The sequence below is a fragment of the Ambystoma mexicanum genome, chromosome 5p (assembly GCF_040938575.1).
Source record: "Ambystoma mexicanum isolate Mex_15411 chromosome 5p, UKY_AmexF1_1, whole genome shotgun sequence".
Taxonomy (NCBI): Eukaryota; Metazoa; Chordata; class Amphibia; order Caudata; family Ambystomatidae; genus Ambystoma; species Ambystoma mexicanum.
In genome coordinates this window covers 770,443,852-770,465,760 of record NC_090930.1, presented here as the reverse complement: position 1 = coordinate 770,465,760, position 21,909 = coordinate 770,443,852, and positions in this window count along the sequence as shown.

The window sequence follows — 21,909 nt, the reverse complement described above, 5'->3', positions numbered from 1 at the left end:
AGTGCTTTGTTGCTTCTCGTAGCTAGGTCCGTGCTCAATAAATACAATAATAATAATTAACATAACAATCATAATTATTATTATTATTATTATTATTATTATTATTATTATTATTATTATTATTATTATAATATTCATAACAATAACAATAATAATTTGGAGGAGGGAAAGATGTTTTGTCATCAGGCTAGAAGTGGGAAGGGGGAAAGAGGACACCATGTGAAGATGGGGATTTGGGTGGGCTAAGGACCCAGTTCAGAGCTAGTTGATGGGAAAACTGCACTTACAAAAGAAAACGCGATCGGGAATGAAAGTTTGTCACATGAAAAAATGAGTGTTGGGGAAATGGGAGAGAGCTCAGGAGGGAAAGAGGACCTGAGGGAATGGGGGGGGGCATGCCAAGAGGCGGGGGCACTTGGTGGGGCCCTGGGAGGGCAGGGAAGAGTTTTGGATCCACAGTCATCTGTGGATGCCTAACCATGGTTATTTGTAGAACATTGCCACTATAACCGTGGTTATGGGAAAAAGAGAGAGTTCAAAAATGATTTACTACAAAAAAAGTAATTATGCAGCTATATCGAGGTGGGGTAATGAGAGTGTATCTAAAATATACAGTGGGCACACCTGAAGGGCGTGCTCACTGACCGGGGCCGAAGGCCCTAGGTAGTGGGCTTGAAAGCCATGTATAGTGGCTACGGCCAAAGGCTGTAGCCACTAAGTGCCTCCAAAAGAAACATATTGGGCAAATATGTATGTGGCCAATGGCCATGGCCAAAGCCCATGGCTAGTGGCCCGGTAGTGTTTTAAAATTTACAGTGGGCATGACCAAAGACTGTGCTCACTGGCCAGTGAGGAAGGCCATGGCTAGTGGTTCTTAAAGAAATGTATAGTGGCCACCTAGTGGGACAAAAGAAACATATTGGGGGAACATATATGGTGGCTACTGGCCATGGCCGAAAGCCATGACTAGTTGCCCATAAAATAAAACATAGGTATAGCAAAAACCCTTGAAATTCACTGAAAAATCTTTAGTTAAGATGTAGTTAAGTTGATCAGATTTAACACAACCAAACCCTTGAAATTCAGCGGATGTGAAAAGTAATGAATACTATGGCCATTTAGGGGACTTCCAAACATTGACATGATCCTAGGGTGTATGAGGACATGCCTCTGGGGATGGTTTACAGCCTTTTCTTATAAAAAAGCATTGGCAGAATTTGCTTCTAAGATAGCTGATGTCACAAATTGTGGTGAATATTAACCAACTCCCATTCAGAAATGTTTTTGCAAATCAGGCCCCATGCCTGATAACACCTTCGCCACATTTTGCTGACTGGATGATGTCAAGCATAGCAGTTTATTATAGTACAAAAGTGGTTAGTATAATCACAGCGCGTATGATGAGCAGAGTAGTCGGACCACAATTATTAACTATTAATTTTATTAATACAAAAATCATTATAAAAACACCATAGGCAAAAGTAGATCATTTATGGAGTATTCTGATTAAAACAATAATCATAACTGTCCGAAGAAGTGCCTATTTCTTAGCAAAATCGTAATACACTTCTACGTAGTGATATAGATGATTCTATAGACATACACCGTTTATGTTCTTTGCTGATATAATCTTGTCTCCGTGCTGTTGGTATAAGAACATATATATTTGTCTAAGCAATAATGGCCTGGGCAGGTATCTCAACATGTTTCATTACTTTTCCATTAACTTTGAACATTTGTCAGGAGATGACAAACTTATAAGTCACTCTTTACAAACCGTTGCAATTATATTGCTTTCTAAAAAGACTGAAGTCTTGTATGTCCTTGTTTGTAAAGTAATTATGGACTGCTGTCACATTACAGGCTGTGATAAAGATAAAAATAAAAGACAAAAGGAGCTATTAGTGCTCAGTCTTGAGTCTGAAATTTACAGTATTTCAATACCAATCATTATAGGGAATGTTACCTCGATTGGTTGGGGACGGTGGGGCCTGTAGGTATCAGTCTTTTAACTAGACTCTGTCCTAGGTAAACTCTGTGGATACATAAATATCATGTTTTAGGTTGTGTATATGGCCTCGACTAATGAACATTACTTGCTCAGTCTCTTATCTCGTCCATTAAAGGTTTGTAAATTAGGGATTGTAAATTAGGGATTTGTTACCTGAATTATTAGATGGCAGGCCTTTTAGCTTTGTCAGGTTCTTCTATAGCTTGATATGTCCTGATACTGATGCTCATGAGTAACTCTGTGTAGATAAGTAGTGATGGTAAGAAACCACTTTTATACAGTACTGCACTTAAAAATACAGTAAACCTTAGTTACTATTTAGTAGGAGGGTTTGTGAGGGACCTCAATCTCTGATCTTGTTGTATTTCCACCTTATAGGATGACTTACTATTAAAAGAAATGTTTCTTAGTTATGGTAGCATGTACTGAGATTAATAGCCTTTCAGTAAAATACATTTTTGAGTTCTACCCGTTAGGTAATAGACATCAAGAGTTATGTCTAATCCTATAAGATTTTGAGAGTGGCGCACATTCTGCCGTGTGTTTGTTATCTATTAACCCCACTAAATGTTAGTCAAAAATATGCGGATCTATCTGGCTTTGCTATAAGCCTATAGTTATTCACTATGGCTAAGCAAGGCCAGTGTTGAAGTCGGCTCCCAGTGTAGACTGTGGGCCTCATCAGGACTTTGGCGGTAACCCTTAAATCCGGCAGAAGCGCTTTTACTGCCGGATTTAGGGGTCCGGCCAAATCAGGACTTCGGCTGATTTCACCCAGCTCTGAGCTGGGGGGAAATCAGCTGAAAATTTGTGCTCCTACCGCCGGCGGGAAATCCGCCGGCGGTATTAGCGCGAAATTTCCCCATTGAGCCCAATGGGGAATGGGGCAATCCTGAATGAGCTCAATGGGGAATGGGGATTAACATTACCGCTGGACTCGTGATCCGGCGTTATTAGCGCCGGGGAGTTCGGCGGTAGAGCAGATAGTGCCTGCGCTAATAGCGCCGGCGTTACCGCCCAAGTCGTGATGAGGCTGAACGAGCATAATGCAGGTAGACTAACTCGCTGTATCACAAAGGATTCACGTTGACTATCTAATCTACCCCTGCTTTTCCCTCTAGCTTAGTTTGCAATACCAAAGTGGCATAAGACGCAAATTACATGTGAGGGGATATTTACTTACCTTTAGTTGTTTGATAGTTTGCAAACTACTTTGTTTGTAGGAAGCAGACCATTAGTGTGACTGTTGATAGGTGATATGAAGTAATTAGGACTATTACCTGCAAAAGAGTCCGGCCATCTTGGAGGAGTTAATGATACACTTTAAATGGTAATTCCACTAGATTGTGAAGCTGCACAATCCAGCGTTATACCCTCCGTATTGGGTAACCCACGTTAGTGCTACTGGGGCCCTGTACATAATTGCTGCAAGAGTGCAGATGATTATATTTTCCTTTGTTACAAACATAAAGTCGAAGAGACTGTTACTATGGTGATATAGGATAAACATCCTAGACTAAACTGTCAGATTAGAATCATTTGGATACTTATCTCTTATAGCTAATGAAATGCACTACTGTTGTAATCCCTCCATACATGGCTCCCCATGAAGATTGCTAATGAGGCTGTGTGATATAGGGCTAATTAGTGCTATGTTAGAATAAACTCTGGGGAATAAACACTAAGCTGACCTATAGCCACTAGAATTATTTTCAGGTTAGATAACTATGCATCACTGGGCATCGTCCAACTGTGCAAGGGCTGTCTCTGTTTGTACCATTCCGCAGCTTCGTTTTGACCTTTTTTGTCACTTTTACTGTGGAAGATAAATTCTCGCTCTCTCCTGAACAGCTTCTCTTCTTTCATGGTCTGATTCATCCCTTTAATTACTTGGAATACTGTGCATTTGAAATCTTCCCACTCATGCTTCTCTTTAATAAAATGTTTGATCATAGAAGGCTGCTCTAATTTGTTTTTAAGGCAGCTTCTGTGCTTGATCATTCTGGTTTTGATTTTTCTGTTGGTTTTACCTATATATTTAAGATTGCAGGGGCATGTGATCATATAGATGACGTGATCTGTGTTGCAATTCGATTTGCCTTAGCGAGTCCTATATCGACCACATCGGTAATGTCCTATTATTGCATTGTGGTCCCATATGGAAGTCCAACTTGCGGTATTAGGATGCTTGTCAATGACATTTTTAATGGTTAGACTTTGATTGGTAAAAGTCGATACACAAACTATTGAATTATCTTTCATTTTAGGAGTGTTCTCTTTCAGTATGGCTTCTATATTGTTATTATAGGCTCTTTTGGCTTCTCGTTTTACTAGTGGTATCCCCACTTTCTCAATTTCCTAGTGAGTATTTGGGCTTCCTCTTCATATGCATCTTTTTGACTGCAGTTTCTCTTCAGGTGAAGAAAGTGGCCAAATGGTACACTGTCTCTTAGATGTTTCACGTGGTGGCGGTTGTACTCCAACAAATAATTGCAATTGGTGGTTTGGTAAGGGTTTTACTTACAGTTGGCCATTGTCCTGAAAAATTGTAATGTCAAGGAAATTTGAAGATTCATTGCTTTTGCTCATTGTGATTTTAAGATTATGATTTTGTTTGTTGAGCCATTCAAAAAATAGGTCTGCTGCTTAATTGGTACCTTCCCAGATGATAAGGATATCGTTTATGTAGCAAGTCCATTTAACTATATGTTGTTTAAAGGGGTTGGTAGGAGCATATATGATAGCTTTCGAAAAGATTTTCACATTGAACTCGGGAGGATAGCTCAGCGGCAACGTGCTTGCCTTGGAAGCAAGACGACATGGAGCAACACAGGCTCGATCCCTTTGTCCGCGTTTAGAAATCTCTGGGTATTAAGCGCGTTATGAATAACCTATCATATCATAAAGGTTAAGGCTGGGGGCCATTGTCTCCCCCATGTCTGTGCCTTCTATTTGTTGATAATAAACACCCATGAATTCAAAATAGTTTTTAGTGGGTGCCATTTCTATGCACCACATAATAAATGAATTAGGGACTGGGTCTAGATCGATTCTGTTTTGCAGTATTTCTTCAATGGTCTCTAAAGTAGCTTGTTGGTGGATGTTAGCTGAGAGTGACACTATGTCAAGCCCTATCAGATGATTAGCTTCTTGGTCGAAATTAACATTTTCAAACTTTCTGATCACATCAGTAGTGTTTTTTTAGGTATGATGCCATGGTGGTCACAAAGCCTTTAAGATAATGGTCAGCAAATTTTGAGAGAGGTTCCAGGACCGAATTTATTCCTAACACTATAGGTTGACCTGGTGGCTTTATCAGGGTTTTGTTTATTTTGGGAAGGCAATAGAACAGTGGAGTTGAGGATTGTTTATTGTTGAGGAAATCAGCTTCCAGTTTGCTTATCCATTCCCTTTCACTTGCTTTATTCACTTTTGTTTCTATGGTTTTAAGCAGATCTTGTTTTGGTTCTGTAGGGAGGATTTTGTTGTAGTCCGTCTTTTGTAATTGACTCTGACATTTATCTTTATAGTCTGTCTTGTTGAGAATGTCTATTCCCCCTCCTTTATCTGCTCTTTTAATCAGAATGTTTTCATTGTGGGCAAGCGACTTAATAGCAGTTTTTTCTGCATTACTGAGGTTTTGGAATACTTGGTACTTTGGTATCTTTGGATGTATGTTTTTCTATGTCTACAAGAACTTTATGTACGAACACAATGGATTCAGGAGAGTGAGTGTTGGTCGGTGGATAGAAACTGGAAGGTTCCCGTAGTCCTGTACAATTTGTTGAGACCAGGGTTTCAGTGTTCTGGAAGAATTCTTTGATATGTATTTTTCTCAAAAATTTGGGAAACTCACTCTGAAACTCAAACGGGTCATGTTCTTTCGTATTTCATATAGACAAAGCCCAGATCTGTATTCAAGGTTTGTTCCTCTATGAGAATATAATCAAATAGATTGACCTAGAGCGATTCCCGCTGTGTGGTTGTCTCTGGTAATCTTCCAACCTCCCCTGTTTGTTCCTCTGTATAAAGGAGGCCTAGTTGTTGTGTTCCTACCGCCTCATCCGGATTGTTTACCAGACTGTCCTCTTCCTCTGTTGCTATTACGATTAGTTGTAGTATCTTCTTGTCGGTCATCATTCTCACTGCTGTCATTGCTAGTACTATTGAGGTTGCTCTGAAGCTGACTCATGTTTTTATTATCAGAATCAGTATTCTGATAAGGAGTACTGTTATGATAGCCATCTTTAATGTATGGGAATGCATTCTCGTGGCTAAATCTTGTCAGGTCTTTTTTTAGTCTTTATATCCTTTCCTTTGTGTTAGTCTGTTGAACTCTTTCATTTCTTTTTCAATTTCTTCAATTCATTTTTTATAGTTGTCTAGTGAGACACGTTTTTTATATCCTCTTCAATTCTTTGGAGATCAATTACTATCTTTTGTGCAGTTTCTTTTGCTGTGTCTATGGTGAGGATTAACCAATCTCTCCCACAGCTCTTGGCAATATAGCTGCATTGTGCTTTAAATTTGACATAGTCTAGAAAGAGTCTTGGTTTGTTGTGTGCAATGGGTCCTTCTGGTAACAATTTATTTTTTAGGTATTCTAACATGATAGTCCCATGGATCTCTGTCCGTGTCAATCTTTTCCGTAGTTGTATAACTTTGTCCCAGTCATTGGGCCTGTGGTTGTTTTCTCCCATGTCGCTTTTGTTAAGAATAGAAATTGCTGTCATAAGTGCTGCAGCATAATTATCACTAAAAGCTAAAGTTCTCTCTTCAGGCCATTATTCGTAGACAACCCTCTTTAGAGTTAATAGTGCTGAGCAAGTACATATAACCCTCCCTAGGTGATCCCGTGACACTAGCAGTTTGCCAAAAGGTCTCACACTCTTGTTCTAATGACTAATGTTTATTTGCTGTTCATTATCAAAGGAGAGTGCACTATTTTGAAAAAAAAGAATCTGCTTCTTTTCTCAGAAACTAAAGCTTTCAGACTGCAGCTTTTTCAAAAGCCTTGGAAAGACAATTAACCAACATTCAGCGTAGTAAGTATTGTTCGACTTATTTGTTGGGATTTTTTTTTTTAATTTGATTGGTAGAAGAACTTTTTTGTAATAGTAGTCAGAATGCTTTTCAATCTATAGTATCGTGTGGTAAAGATTTAACAGACCATGCTGCTTTTTACCATCTGAATGAAATGTTTACATCGGCTGCTCTCTGTATTTTACATTGGCATATTTAGCTCAAGTGTTTACTATAAATATGTGAAACATATTAATTTAGACAGTAAATCAAAGGGAATTTTTAGAGTAAATAGGCTATTTGTTTAGTTGTTTTTTTTTCAATGGAGGAGTAGTAACCTCAAACAAAATCTCACAGAATCCATTGAAAGTTCAACATCGTGCATACAGCCAATTGTTGTGTCTGCTCTTCATTGTCTTGGATTCCACTTATAGGTTTTGGACTAAAATCTATAATGTTGAGGAATGGCAAAGTAATGCAATTCACGTGCAGCATGATTTGAAGTAGACATGAGATCATACAATAAAATAAATTGAAGTCAAGTAAAGTTTAAAACGTACATGAAGAATTTTATGATATAATAATACATGCCAAGAAATAGTACAATGAATAATTATGTAATAAATAAGTACATTAAAAAAGTGATGTATTTTGTTAGAGAAATAGTGTTTAAATCAATTTCTGTTTGTATGTTTTTTTTACATGTAAATATTTTCGTAGTGTATGCAACTTGAAGAATGCTGTTAAATGGGTTTCCCTGTCTTGTGCCTTTTCTGCAGCTAATTCTACATTCTCAAATACACGTTTTGTCTGCCTGGAAGGTGAACTAACAGGAGAGGCAGGACGGCTTCGGACAAACATACATCTGGCCTTTTATTCTATATTGTGATACAGTAAAGGCAATTTGTTGTATTATGTGCATCAGTTTCATGCAGACCACACCAAGTATTTATTATTTTAAAAAGAATGAAAAAAATATTATAATAATATAATGATACTGTGTGGTTGAAATTTGACAAAATGTGAATTCAAACTGACTTAAATGCATTTTAACTGGAGGGTTGTTTTAGTAGGTACAATATCCATTTTGTAAAATATATCAAGTTTTGGTAAATGGTATACATTATGGAATGACCTGGACCAATCTCTTAGACTGTAACTGAAATAATATGTTTTTAGAAAACAGCAGTAAACATTTCTTTTTCCTGAGCTCAAAGCACAAAACAGGGTTAAATGCCATATGGACAGATCAGAACCAACTGACTCTTACTACATACAGTATTATTCAACTTGCTCTCTAATATTTGTGGTATTCAAGGGGGCATTGGCAGTTCACTCAGCACTATGAAACATTTCACTGTTCTCTTTACTATGTCTCATGCATTTATTCCACACTCATTTCTCTATCCCACCCTTATTCCTATACAGAGGTGAAGTAATCTGTTATACGTGTTGTTTCCATCACAAAATACAGGATACAAAATGTATGTAAGTTATTTTGAAAATATATTGCTTTTTATGGCAAAAAGATAACTCATGTTCGTAAATAAAACAATAAAAATGAGTCCGAATATATGAAAAACCATGAATTTTGTAGTGTGTATTTGAATATAGGTATAAGAAAAACGGTGAAACCTTGTGTTCCCTTTAGCAAATAGATTTTTGTTAGGATATAAGCATTCTATGTTCAGAGAGAAATATGAAGGAGCTTCATTGAACATGTTGTGTTCTTATGTTCTTTAAATGTTTGCATCTTGTTGACAAAGGACAAGTACGTGTCCTCCAGCAGTTGTTCATCTACAGCCTCCCAGACAATTGCAACGGTAACATCAACACCAGTTTGGAGGTGATGTTCCGTTTTATTTGCTTGTGTCCGGTGCTCATCATGCTTTCTCCGTTCTCTTCTAAATGTCAGGATTGCCTTCGTTTGTTGTTTGTGGGAGTGGGAGTTTAGTTTAGTTTAGTTTATTATTTATAGGGCGCGCCATACCCTGGGGCATCAGGGCGCACAGGACAAGAATATGTTTAGCTTAGTTACAAGTACATAATAAGTAGTAACAGTACAAGGGTATCATACAATGTACAGTATATAGTAGGCATATATATACACGGCCGGAACTAGGTCCAGAGCCAACACAGTTTTACAGGTGTGGATATACTATCGGGAGTATACAATAATATATACAGTAGTAATATACATTCAATATATAGTATACAATAATATATACAGTAGTAATATACAGGTATCAGGAACATTCCAGTGCAAAAGGAAGTTGATTTAGATAGTCTGGTATAGGGGTGCCAGTGGAGCTTCAGTTAGTTTACCAATGGAAACAGTCAGGACAGGGAAGTTAGTTAGGCGTCATTTACTCTCAGCCAATTGATCAAGTTCTGCCTGAATTTCGCAAAGGGCTGGGGTTCTCTGATGCCAAGGGGTAGTGAGTTCCACAGCTGCGCTGCTTTGACTGGGAAGCTCTGTCCTCCTATAGTCGCGAGTTTAAATCGCGGGACTTGTAGGCAGTTAGCATTTGCTGTTCTTGTGGGTCTGGTCGAGGTTCTAGGGTGTAGCCTATCCTTGAGGTATGGTGGTGCTTTGTTGTTGAGGCACTTGTGGGTGAGGGAGGCAATTTTGAGTTGAATGTTATCCTTTGTGGATAGCCATTTATGTTCTCTTCTTACCGAGGATATATGCTCCTTTCTGCTAATCTTGAGAGCTGCTCTCAGGGCATTGTTCTGGAGGACCTGGATTTTATGAATAGTCTGTTTATTAGCCCCAATGTATAGTCCATTGCAATAATCCAGTTTGGAAAGTATGAGGGCTCTGGCAAGCGTGATGCAGCTGTCTGTAGAGAGGAATTGTTTGCTCGCTCTGATGAGTTTGCATGCGTATGCGGTAGCTGAGGCTAGGGAGTTAACTCGTTTAGCAAAGTTCAAGGTGGCATCTAGGTAAAAGCCTAGGGTCTTCACTTCCTTCGCTACTTTTATGTTGTTCCCATCGATGATGAAATTGGCATAATCCAGGCTGAGTTTGGTTATGTATGTCGGGGTGCCTAGGATAATGAGTTCAGTTTTAGTCATCGTTCAGGCATAGGCCGTGTGTGGCCATCCATGCCTGAACGATGCTGTAGATTTTATTCACTAAAGCCAGATCCCTGACATAGTCACCTGAAAGCGGGAGGAGGATCTGGGTATCGTCTGCGTAATTAGTGTAGGCAATACCCAGATGATCCATTTCGTCAAAGAGTGGCTTTGTGAATACATTGTAGAGGGTGGGTGACACACAGGATCCCTGAGGAGTGATTAGGCTTTTAAAATGTTCAAGTTAAGCGGTACTCATGAATTCCAGAACATAAAGTGCTATCAAACGAATGGCAAATCACTTGTCCTGATTGTACTTTAGAAAGGCTGATTCTTGCCAAAGCTCTGCATTCAGACAGTAACTAATGTTCCCCTTGATGACTGGGCAACAATACACCTGCTTCATGTACGGCCAGAGTGTTCTCTGCCATTTTCTTTCCCTCCCCAAAGTCAAAACGGGATGCTGCCACCAGAAGGTCAGACGGCATGGTGTACAAAGTATGAGAAGAAAACAAATCTGTTCTACTTGAGGTCTCCAGAAGCCCTGAGCTTCCTTCAGTAACAATATTTTCTTAAAGATGTGTGCCAACTATTTTCAATGGCGTATGGTGAAGAAGTTACACAATAATGTAGGGTACATAGTACAAATAATGTACTTTTTTTCAATCGTGTGATTTTCTTCTATCTCCTTCTTGCAGCTTCTTTCCAGAAGATTCCAGTGAATCCTGACTATGTGCCTGTCAATGTGCTCTTTGCCCATTGGACCTATTTTCTGAAATATTATGCAGTATAAACAGGTGCACTCTGATAATAATGGTTATAATGTACTTCAGCACCATGGACAATTACAGTTGGAGCATCACTACCAGGTTGCAGAAGCAGGTCCTTTCCATGTGATTGTTGTTGGTACTTTGCATGCTGCTTTCTTCATCTTCAACATTTTCAAAGAGCCCTCTGGTGTTGTGTTTGAAGTTTTTAGACATTGCAGATGTTCCGAATGAGCAGGTTCTCATTTGTTTATGCTTATCTTGCAATCACAGAATTGACAAACTAAATGCGAGGCTTGTGCTTTTGGAAGGCTATCTTCCAAAAGTGCATACCTACCGAGGATTCAAATGAACACCCAGGAACCTATTCTTGACTTGTCCGGAATCCCCCCTCTTTAACAGGTGGTTCATTGCACTACTTGCTATTTCCAAAAGTCTACAAACTACTTTGTACATTGAATAGCCATTCCGAATTTTTCCAACCACATGTGATTGTGAAAATCATTGAAGCATTCCCTTAAACATTGCAAGGAAGAAGAGACGATTTTCACACCCCTTCCTCACAAAAGGTATTACAATACCCAATCATAATAGAGTTTTTACAAAGAGAAAATGGTTTGCCGAAAAAGATCAAACGTTCACAGTTGACATGTTAACAGTAATGCCTCTAAATTCCTTATACATATTCGAATACGAATACCGGTTGCGTGGACTGTGCTAGTACTGTGAACCAAAATTATGGTTATTCTCTTATTTTCATACACCCATTTTAACATGTTTTAGAATTTTATTTCACATCCCACAGTTGAACTTTAAAAAAAGGTTTCTGTGTCAACTGCGAGCATTAAAATGTTGCTGCTTGATGGAATTTAATTTAGGCTGTGATGTCATTTTCACACCATATTGTATGTGATTTTCAAACACACTAACTTCCCACGCTTTTGAAAGCTGAAAACATGGCATATGTTGCTGGGTGTGAAATGTTCTTGAATCTATCATTTTAGATCAAGGTCATCATTCCCAGAGCAGAATGTTCTACATTATCAGACACTTCTTTACCAAGGACTTGTCATTTGCTTATTTTACTTCGGAGGTCTCAAAATAGTAATGAAAAGAGGCAAAGTGCATTTGAGCAAGTCTGTCAATGCAGCTTTGTATGTCTAATGCCACTTAATTGCATAACAAAACATAACAATCCATTACAATATTATCAGGATTTGCACACTCAGTTCAGCATAGTCATAAAAACGCGGAACGTGATTTTCCGGAAATATGGCATTGAACAGCACAGACAGCAATGTTCGGAAAAGTGACACTACAGAGCTCTTTTACATTGTGAGGGCTTGGGCAAGGCTTTCAACTTTGCTTATCAGAAAGTACTCGGGTATTGGTCCTGGTGATTTGAATCTTAGCAAAATCATACTCAGTATACAGAAAAGGGACACATATAGTAGAAGTGGGACAATATGGTAACGAAAAATGATCTCCTCTTGACTAGTTCTGTGCATTTTGTAAAACGCATACCGTTCCTAACATGTACTCAACACTCCAAGTTATCCACATTTAACATTGCTCATCTACTGAGGCAGATGTGAATCTGTCATACATGCCGACATTCTCACTCTATGGCTTCCAGTGCACACTGCCCCACTCTGTCCCACGTGCAACACACCTAACCTAACCTTACAATGGGGAACCCTGACTAATTTAAAACTTGGATTCTCTAGTTCATGTGTTTATTCATAACCCTCTTATCTGACAGGAGTATTATAGTCTGACTAAAATCATTGGTTACAATCTAAATATGCCATGAATGATTCAACATCTGTGCAAAGTGTCACATCATATGGCAGCACAAATACATGGTACCCAACATGTTAGGAACCTTTCTCAGACAGTTTTATTGCACAGCGTGCATATGGCAAGATGTATGTTATTTCTTGTCCTGTAGTATAATAAGCGTCCACACTTGGAACATACTGTCTACATAAGGTCATCTGGATGCAAAGCTCCTTGTGGTGGGGCTCAGGGAGTGGCTACCAGGGGGTGATGTTTTGAACTTTCAAATGTCACCAGCTGTCTCTGAAAGTGTCTGTATAAAAGTAGAAGAATAGATTCCTCTTTCCTCTTTCTCCTTCTTTGAATCAGTAGTTTCCAAAGTAATGTTTTGCAACCTGGACCCATGTGGGTCAAATTTAACTTGATCATCATCCCCAGACGCCTTATCAGTGAACGTGGGTGTTAGGCAGAATCACCAGCAGTACTCTTTGGGAACACTACAAGCAATTAGGACTACAAGTGTAAGCACAATTTCACCTTTGGTACAAGCCTGTACTACACAGTAAAGTTGTAGCGATGGCTGAGCAGCCAGACTTATCTCAAGAGTTTAAGTGAGCAGTGAACAAGTTATACAAAGGACCAACAAATACAGTGATTCAAATATACACTTACTCAAGGTTTCCTGGTAAAAGAATATATATTTATTTACTCAGTCAGTTAGAAAACATTACACTAGAATAAGCAGCTCAATATCACCCACTAAATAACCATCAAAATACAACCGGTAAGTAAATGAACAAGTTTAGCTCCAATGAAGTGGAAGCAAAATGGCACTTCAGATACTAATTAAAGGAGTAAAAAGACAAGGTTATAAGAATAGACAGCCACAATACGTTCATAGGCAGGGCAAGGGGTTTCAGTTAAACACAAGCAGCAATTCTTCTCAATAGGCCTGGGCCAAAGTCAATGGTTCAGAGTCTCTTGTATAGGATAGCACAGTTCTGGTAAATAACAGTTAAGTCTTTGCCACAGAAATTACAAGTATTTGGGAAGGCGAAAACGTTGATGAATGTTAAGGGAAGGACAAGCCTTCGTAATAGAGGAAAGTTTCACGCACTTTCTCGATGGCCGAAAAGATTACCGGACCGCGTTTTAACAGTACCTTGTTAATGAAGAAGAGCTGTAGCTGAGGCAGTTGTTCCTGGCAGTTCGAGCAGATCTCGCTGTTCCTGAGCGTCAGTCGGTGGGACAAGAAGGAGAATGTCGGGAGGTTCTTGCACTGTCCAGGGATGAGGCCAAAAGCTTTAAGGCATGAGTGTCTTAAAGTCCACAAGCTGGTTTCCATCCCTCTGGCAATCTGGTTTTCAACCAGATCATATTATATCTAAATCTAAAAAACGGGCCAGATTTTACAACAGGGAGGCCCTACTGGCACCCGAAACAAAATCTCCTGACGCCCACCACAGGATCACTTGTGTCATTCCATTAAAATTAAGAAACTAATTTCTAAATACATGCCCTTGACTCGCCTTTGTCTGCAGGACAAGCCAACTCCCAGATTCGCTTTCAAGTGTGGTAAGAACTTAAGAGACCACCTTGTACATTCTAGGTTTGTTAAACCTGCACCTAGAATGGGTCTATGGAACTTTAGAAGTGGCGTGGGCCATTTTGCATGTGGCAATTGTACTGCGTGTAAATTCACAAGGAAACAAAAGAGTTTGTGGTGAATGGTAAACCTTGGACCCTACGCAATCTAACAAATTGCAAAAGCAAACAAGTAGTGTACTTCATTGAATGTCCATGTGCCCTCAGGTATGTGGGTCAGACTATGTGTGCTGCCCACATTAGAATTTGCGAACACTGCTTTCCAAGTGTCAGAGACCTGCTTTTAAACAGTTTTCCCCCATTCATTCGAGCTTGGCTGCCACTCACACAGCAAGGTGGCTGTCCTTGCCGGCCAATCATGCCAGAGTGCATTCAGGCCTCCTAGGAGACTAAGCACAGGTAGTTTCAGGCACCTCCCTATCATCCTGTCCACCCCAGACACTCAGGCACCAGAGGAGGGCTTCAGCACTGAAGCCTGCCAAAGGCCAACGAACAAAGGAACCAAACCTGGTTTGGTGCCCAGAGACAAACACAAGAAGGACCTTTCCTAAAAGAAATGGCGAAAGAAGTCGACCGAGTCTGTTTTTACAGATAGGTCTTGAGCGCCATATTGAAAAACATGGCTGACCTTTTTAGCTATCGTTGTTAGTGGTCGGGGGAAATCATGGTAGTTTGATCTAAACCACTGCCACCAGCCAGTTAAAGTAGGAAAGGGTAACATTTTACTGTTACATGAGTGTTTTGACTAAGGGGAAGCTAGGCAACCCCTCCATTACCCTATAGTAAGATAGTGTGTGATGGATCAGTAAATTTAAAGAGACTAGTAAAGTCAATTTAACTTTACAAACTCTGGGAGACAGTAGTCAGTCCCAGAGAAGGTATTTAAACCTTGGGAAGTCTGCAATACAACTCTGAGCCACTGCACTGAAGGTGCTTTGTGACCCACAGAAAAAAGATGATGCCTATGGACTTGTTTTAAAACTCCATAACCAAAGAAAACAAAAGTAAAACACACTGAAAATTAAAAGTTCAAAGCCTCAAAATATAGCAAAAGAGCAGGAGGGCTCTAAGGTAGAGGGAATTTAGCACTTGGGTGAGAAATCTCCCTAACAGTTTGTAATGCTAGAGAGGGAACGCTATAATATCCAATATTCTTCATAGCTACACTTTGTGCGGATTCTCCCGAATTATCACTACAATCAGCAACTCCTCTCCCATTTCTGCCCAGAGACAGTGAGATCAGCCTAGTACATTTGCATCTCTCTCCCTGGCAGTTACAGTTGCTCTGGTCATGTCGACACTCAAAACAGACACTTCTCCTTAGCGAACAAGGTGGCACGTGTGCTCTACACATATTTGGAGTCACCAAATGCACTCTCCTGCTTTAAAAGATTTTCAAGACTGTTTCTGTTCAACTAGTATTTTGCCTCAACACAAACAATCAAATCAAACTCATTTGTAGACACTAAATGCATTCCTATAACACCACAGCATTTTAAGATTGCTTTTACTCTAGCCACAAATATTTTGTCTCACAGTGAAAAGAGAGGGCAATATAGTTTCACCATGCTCCCAAAGAATGATATGACTTTTCTACTCAACAAGTATTCTTTCTCGCCATGAAAGATGACGCACTACATGTAAGTGCTACAGTTAATGAAACACTTTTTTCTCACCACTAATATATTATGCACTGCATGTAATCTCTGTATTTTACTATAGGGATACCAAAAACTTTTCTTTAACTCAATGTAATATATACGTGTAAAGTGTTTTTAAATAACTAAAACACATTAAGAATACATAAATACAGACACAATCTAACGGGCTGCAGGTGGAGAACATTACTGGACAAAATACTTTCAAGTAACAGCAAACTTTACCAGTACAAAACACTGTTGTACAAATTAGACCTGCAAAGTCACCAACAATAATTATATGTTTGCATAATTACGTTCACAATGTATTAGTATTCACAATTGTAACAAAAAATAGATTTCTGATAGCCATCACACTACCTAATTTACTGTGCTCATCTGCCTATCTCAATTTTACCCCATTCCAGTTCAAATCCTAAAACAAAGTACATGTCTCAAGTCACAAGTAGATTTTTCAAATGTTTCACATAAGTGTTTCACACTGACGTATATCCACTGACTATAATCTCCTTGTATCTCCAAAGAATTATAGGATTTGTTCTGTGCACCAAGCAATTAGTCTTACCACAAAAATATGTTGTCCTGAATATAATCACGTCTTAACATCAAAGCCTGGTGAGACATTCTCAACACAGCAAGTAGTTATCTTGCAGAAAAAATATGGTGCCCTAATTTACAGTCACTGAATGGAATCAAATATTATCAACAAACAATTCTAGGATTTTAAGGCTATATATGAAAGTAAAACGTATTTTGTCTCACCACAACAAGATAAGAAGATGGCACACTGGAGGCCATATTCCTCTCCTACTGAATTACAATACTTTAAAAAAATTCTAAGCAATGAGTATTTTGTCTTGCCATGGAAAATATGACAGACTGAATGTAATTATCTTGTATTGCTAAAACGAGTTATAGCTGCCTTGTCAAGAGAGGATGGAAACGCCACTCATTTGGGTTGGGAGGCCTACCAGGGAGAAGACCAGAGCCAGTCCTACCACTGAGGTGGGTAGGGCCAAAATGATTGTCCTCCCACTTGTGCAATCTGATTCTAAGCAGTAGCACTTTGTCTCATGCCATACCTCCTCAACAAGATAATTGTCAGTGTTTTTGTATTTATTCCAGAGAATGAACATTAGAGCGCGAAACCAACAAGAATCATCAAAGTGAGATCCCATGTAAGGCACCCCACACCAGCCATATAGAAGCTGCAACCCGACCACAAGCAAGCAGTTCCCCAGTCTTCAGCAATGCATTTGCGGTGGAGAACAAACAGCAGAGAGAGGGGTGCACAGTCAGAACACCTGCATATGGCAGCAAGAACAGTCATGCAATACTGCTGAGTGATGTTGGAGAGGAGAAAGAGATGTTACTGACTGCACTGGAGGACCAGGACCTGGGCAGGGAATGCAAACCCATGCCAGCATAAGACCTACCTTAGGGGCACCCAGAATGGGGCCCCAGATACAACCAAGGACATTGGACTTCCTGGGCCTCCATTGCTGTTCCACAGTGGGTCTGTCGAATGGAATTGGGTGGGGCTTAGCCCACTACTTCTAACGTTGCCTGAAATCTCACCATCCGAGGTGGAGTAGAAGGGACATATTGGCCAGAATCAAATAGCCAATCCTGAGAGACGGAGGGGGATAACAAGTATCTCATGACTCCAGAAGCATGGGTTATTCAGGTAAGGTCAGGAGAGGAGAAAGTGGAAGATCAAGAGACTAGCATGGGGGAGGAAGTAGTAGCTGAGTTATTGAGGACATTTCTGAAGAAGGCAAAGTATTAGCTAGTGAATGAAAGTGGTACTTTAGTGCGAGTGTGCATATTAGTGTGGCAAGTGTTGTTTGAAGAGTTAGTATTAGGAGTGATTGTGAAGTGTATTGTACAGGGTGAAAGTAAGGTGGCTTAGTATTAGTACTGTAGAGGAGGAAGTAGTGATGTGGCAGAGGGAGTAGTAATAATGTAGATGACGTAGTATTAGTGTTGAATAGGGATAAGTAGTGTGAAGGGAGGAGTAGGAGTAGTGGGGAGGAGGCAGTAGTTGTGCACAGGATGGAGTAATACATTTGGAGAGAGGGTGGTGACAATACGTTTGGAGAGAGGGTGGAGGTGATACCAAGAAGGAACACAAGACCTTGGAGGGACAGATGAGTGGAGGGAGGAGAGACAAAGGATGGGCGTAGTTGATGTCCAAGAGTAGAAGCATGGAGAGGAGAGGAGAGGAGAGGAGAGGAGAGAGGAGAGAGTGTGGTTGCAGAAGAATGATTCATGCAGGTTATTTGTAAGGCACAATTCCTCATCCAGGTAAAACTCTAACCATTGACTAGAGTAGGGATATTTAGGAAGTCTCTGAAGGAGTCATTTTATTAAAGGCCAAGGCCTTTAGATACCATCTCAGTTTATTTAGCAGCTAGCATACTGAGGGAGAAATAATTGACATTAACTAACCTGAGAATAAGGACATCTAGGCTAAGGAGGTGGTGCTTTGAGATGAGACTACACTATTCTCAAAACGGCTTGATCCACAGTGGGGGGTTCACAACTTCTTACTCCATGGAGAAGTACTTATATTATACAAAAAGAAGTTTAACAATTTGAAAGTGCCTATCTGAAAGGATATCCTAACTAGCCAACAATAACATACCATAATATTTCATTAACATATACTTACATTTTATTACTCACATATAGTGAAAATTCTCAATAAAAACAATCATAAAAAATGATCATATCACATAAATCATAAAAAATGATCATGTCACATAAAACAATTACAAAAGTGAAAAAGCAACACAAGTATATCTGTATAAGTCGGTCCTAATGGTACGATTAACAGTGTCAACAATTCACACTCAGATCCTTAAGCCACAGAAGAATCTGGCTGTTTCATATTCTTTGATGTATTCAATAGGTTCACAACTTGCACACGTTTCTGTCCCTTAGACACACAGAATGTAGGACATTCTTCAGGGGTATAAAATGTCTTGTGTCGATTGTATTCAAAAAAGCTTCTAACATTGAGGGGATACCCTGCAGGTCAAAATAGAAGGCACTAATTAGTACCGCATCTCTCTATATAGGCCTTTCAGGAGAACAAATGACAATTCCTCTTGTTTGATCTCACTCATTGTTTACCACTGGCTAAATCTTCCCAGATCCATTTACCCTTTAACAGTAGTAAAAATCCCTGCAGGATTATGTTTGCTTGTATTCTCTTTCTACCACCACTTGTGGCACTGGGACTCAACAAGGTCCTGTGGCTGTGTGGTAGATCTGTTATTGCTCAAATTAAGCCATTTGATACATTTGTTGGCTTCCCCAGCCTGAATACAAATCACCCATACCCCTTTGACTCCCTGGTCCACAAGACATGTGTCCATTAAAATCTCTTACTTTCTGATATTTCATGGATAGTGTTTGTAGTTCTGTCACACTATTTATATGGGGCTGCATGCCTATTCCATACTTTAAGACGTTCACTCTCACTATGACTTCTCCAGTCTTAATATTTTATCAGCAACACTCTCATTCTACATTACCTGGGTTTTGTGCTTGCATTGGTTTCCCAGGGTTTTGGCAGTCTGTGAATCCACAGCTTTTTTGCCTATGTTAGTGTCCTCATGGATGGAGAGTTAGCCCTCCCATTGGTGCTTGGTGCCACTTGGATCAGCACTCAACATGTGGAGATCAGAGCTTTGGGCTCCTTGTTTGATTCTGGTGTTGGCATTGGTTGCTGGGAGCCTGGCCCAACACTGAGTTTTAGTGGTTGCGCCACCAGAAACAATGGTTTGCTTCCCATATAGGCTCCTCTTCTGTTCAGAGCCTTTCTCTTGGTTAGAATACCCACTTCATAGCCTCCAAGTGGCAGGCCTCACTCCTGCCATGCTATCACTGGCTTCACGCTTGTGCATAACTCCGCCCCTCCAGGACATGTTTCCAGAGGATTGCCTCTGCGCACCTTGGATTCTCCGCCCTGCAAAGGAGGCACACACGGCTTTCCTGTCTCTCTACCTTCAGAGTCCTTGGTCTGTTCTCGTAAGTCGTCAGGTCCAGAAAAAATGTGTCTTTCTTCATTTACGGCAGCCCTCAGATGACAGTCAGCATTACCTGAATCCAATAAGGATTGTTGGTACGGGAGGACAAAATTGTGGAAATGCTCAGTTCTTTCTAATTTTTGGACAACATTGTCATTCCAGTGAGGTCCCATTTGCCCAGACCCCTAGCGACAGTCTTGCAGAGCAGGCCCACCTCCATTGTCTCAGACGGAGTGACTTCCCTCTGGAGAGAGGGGACATATTGTCCAGATTCGTCACAACAGTCTTAGATGTTTTGAGTGATTCTTGTGTCATATGTCAATGACACACAACCAATAAGTGGTATCAGGAATGTATGTTGTAGAAACTACTGCCTGAGCTCTGCCATGGCTATGTTTGCATACTGGGGCACAATATATGTGCACATGGTCATCCCAGTCTTTTGTAGGAAATGTCTTGCATTAAAGTAGAAAATGTTCTGTGTAAGTATGACACTCATGAGAACCGTGTTGGCTCAGATTGTTGGGTCTTCCTTGCTGGTTTGTTTTGCTGGGATCTTTGGCATACAGCTATTCCATCTTCATATGGAATGTTGGATTAAAGTGAGTTTACAACCAACATGGCCAGTAGTTCATACAGTGAGACATTTTCTAGCTATTAAATCTTCCTTACGAAATGTGTTGTGTCCTATACCAAGCTGTCTGGCCCATCACCAGAGGTTTTAGGATTGGATGCAATACATCCAGATATGGCTTTGGTTAATGAGTTGTGCAGGGCGCTCCAGATTTCCTGTTCTGTGAACCTTCATGAGCATATAGAATATCCAATGAGTTGGATTGTTTGGCATCAGATGCTGGAAGTGTATCCTCTACATTGCTTGGCACAGACTTGATGACTTTTTATAGATTTATTTTAAACTCCATGGTAGGATAATCACAAAGATCTTGGTAATACTCTGGGTTAAGGGGTGCCTGCATGTATCTACTTTATATTTCTGGCTTGCAATGAGCACAACAGTTCCACCCAAAGAATTATCCAAATATTTCTGCAGAACAAATATTATTTCTCTCCTTGCAAAGAGGGTTCTTAGGCCCCTTCCTCTAATCTTCATGCTGTTGCCTGATGAATTCATGGGAGACGCCTGTTCCTCCTGCATCCTGCCATTTCTTGTCTCCTCCTGCCCTAGATTACCTACAAACCTCACCATCGCCTGCCGCCTGGTAGTGTGAGAGTGCCTGCTGACCATCGGTTCTGCTTTGGAGTGCCTGCTATTCCCCCATTGCCTGTTCTCCTGTGGCTCACCTGTCAGGCTCTGTGACACGTCTCTGTTCCACCACCACAGCACGCATAGTCAGGGCCCAGCTGCACCCCACCAGACTCAGGGTAAGCCATATCCGCTACATCTACCAGCACCCCCAAGGCAAGGCTGAGGGTCATCAACTTCACCGAAGTTGGCATCCTGGGTGAGCATGTCCAGGGCCATTAAGATGCTCTCTTCAATCCGCTGTAACAGCTTGGGACATGTTGACGTCAGAAGATCTGGGAGGACATCATGGATACCATCAATGCGGAGGAAGGTGGCAGGCCATACTGTGGACCACACCAAGAAGCTTTGGGGTGACCTCAGGATCAAGAACCAGGCATAGGATTCCCTAGAAGTATGAGCCACCGTGGAGGTGCACAATTCAGGCCAGCTTCAGGTGTCACCCATTAACCTCTGGGTCCTGGAGAGGGTTAACCTAGCTGTCCACGCCCAGGTTCTTGACTTGCAGACATGGATCCAGGCTGCTGGTGAGTACCCTAAAAGTGTGCCTCTCTACAGTGTTTGTGTGTTCTGCATGGGTATGCTTGATTTTAGGTCATCGTAATTCCCAAATCTTTACTAGCATGCAGCCTCATTCTGATGATGGGGATATGTGATGGCAGATATCTGTAATGCGGGCAGGGATAGG